Below are 1,862 nucleotides of genomic sequence, written 5' to 3' on the forward strand. Positions count from 1 at the left end.
TAATTAATTTTTTTTATAGTAATTGGGAATGAGTGCACAATAGATTTGTGAATTTTAAAAAGGTGGTGGGGGGGGGGAGGATGAGGGGAAGCGGGAGGAGAGCGAGAGAGAGAGAGAAAAAAATAACACAAGGCCATTTTATCCCCTGTGTCATCACGCCGTTTAAATAATAACCGGCCAGGCCGTTCAGGGGTTGAGCGAGTGCCTCGCAATCAGCAGCGTTCGACTTCAACTCCGATGAGATGTGGTGGTGGTGGTGGGGGGGGGGGAAGGTTGACTCGGTCCATCATCACTCGGGGATAGCACTTCGTGTGGGAAGCTGAGCAAGGTTTGAGCCTGGATAGCCACTTGGATTGGGCCAACCGACACGCATAGCAAATGCCACGTGTATGAGTACACTCGTCAATAATTGAGGGGGTGTGTTTTTGTTGTTGTTTGAGTTAGATCGCGTAAATATAAACGCGCATCGTTAAACCCGACGCAGACAACGTGTAAAAAAAGGTTTTTGCCACGTGAAACCAAAAAAAAACACGCGCCAATTCGTCACCAGTTCGGCGCCCACCGGCTGTGTGTTGGAGAAGTAAGGGGCCGTCCATAAATGACGTCACGCACCTAAGGGGGGGGGGGGGGTCAGATTTTTGTGACGATGTGTGACGAGGGGGGGGTGGGGGTTGAGAAATGTGACGTCAAATAAAAATGCGCAACTTTAAATAAATATAGAATTGTTATGAAACCACTAATTGTTATAACAACACTCCTACAACATCAGAGTGCAGCGCCACGTTAAACACGCACTACAATGACAATAGTTTAAAGCGATTTGAAGCATGTTTTAATTTTCAAAATGGAAATACGATTTGGGGGGGGGGGTGGGGCAGAGCTTTGTGACGTCATATTTGAGGGGGGGGTCTGACTTTTTGTGACGCCGTGTGACGAGGGAGGGGGGGGTCAAAAATCGTAAAAAAAATCGAGTGACGTCATTTATGGACGGCCCCAGAGTCGGGCAAGGGGGGGCGGTAGGGGGTGCTTGGTTTGAAGAATATTCAACAAGGCGGGGGGAGGGCTCACCCTAGGTTGAGACTCACTGGATCGAGACACCGCTGCCTCACCTGGTGAGCATCCCAACTTGATTCTTCCCCAGGGTCTCCCCAGCCCTTGGGGCAACACGCTCCACAAATAATCCCTCCTAGCCTGCTCCTCTGGGCCGTGGTTGTGGGGGCCCGGTGGGGGGGGGCAGGTGGGGGGGGGAGCGGTAGAAGGAGGGGAGGGGCGGGGTAATAGGCAGGGGGGCCCAGGACATTTACAAAAACGTCGTTCCGTCAGGGCCAGTCGCAGGCGTGGTGAGGGCCCCACATCCAGCAGTGGATTACAATTTTAAAATTTTAAAAAATTAAAAATATGGCTGTGACATGATCACGGTGGGCATGTCACAACCGCTCAATGTTGCCAATTGACGGCTGTTTAAACGAGTCGACGTTTATACAAAGACAAAGACCCCCCCCCTCCCCCCCCCCCTGTGTAGCCTTAACAGACAGTAGGGGCAAGTGCTGTTAGCGAACAGCACCTGTGAAGGCCGGCACGGTACACGAGGGGGTGGGGGGTGGCCAGCATCAAGCCCGGCGATGTTTATTTTTGTTTACACATCGCCACCAGGTACTCGTTTATTTGAGGCTGAGTCGACCTAGGGGAGACCCAGGCCCGTTTCAGAATAATCGTCACTGGCGTTGGCCGTGAGCGGGAGTCGAACCCGGGGGTTTCGCCGGGTTCGTAGCGCAGCGCTAACCGCTGAGACACCGCTCCCCGCACGTTTATGAATCACCGTAATCCTGACAACCGTTATAAGACTCTCCCCTCCCCGTCAC

This window comes from Petromyzon marinus, chromosome 64 (assembly GCF_048934315.1).
Source record: "Petromyzon marinus isolate PM22_M1 ecotype Great Lakes invasive population chromosome 64, UKy_Petmar_22M1.pri1.0, whole genome shotgun sequence".
NCBI classification, from domain to species: Eukaryota; Metazoa; Chordata; class Hyperoartia; order Petromyzontiformes; family Petromyzontidae; genus Petromyzon; species Petromyzon marinus.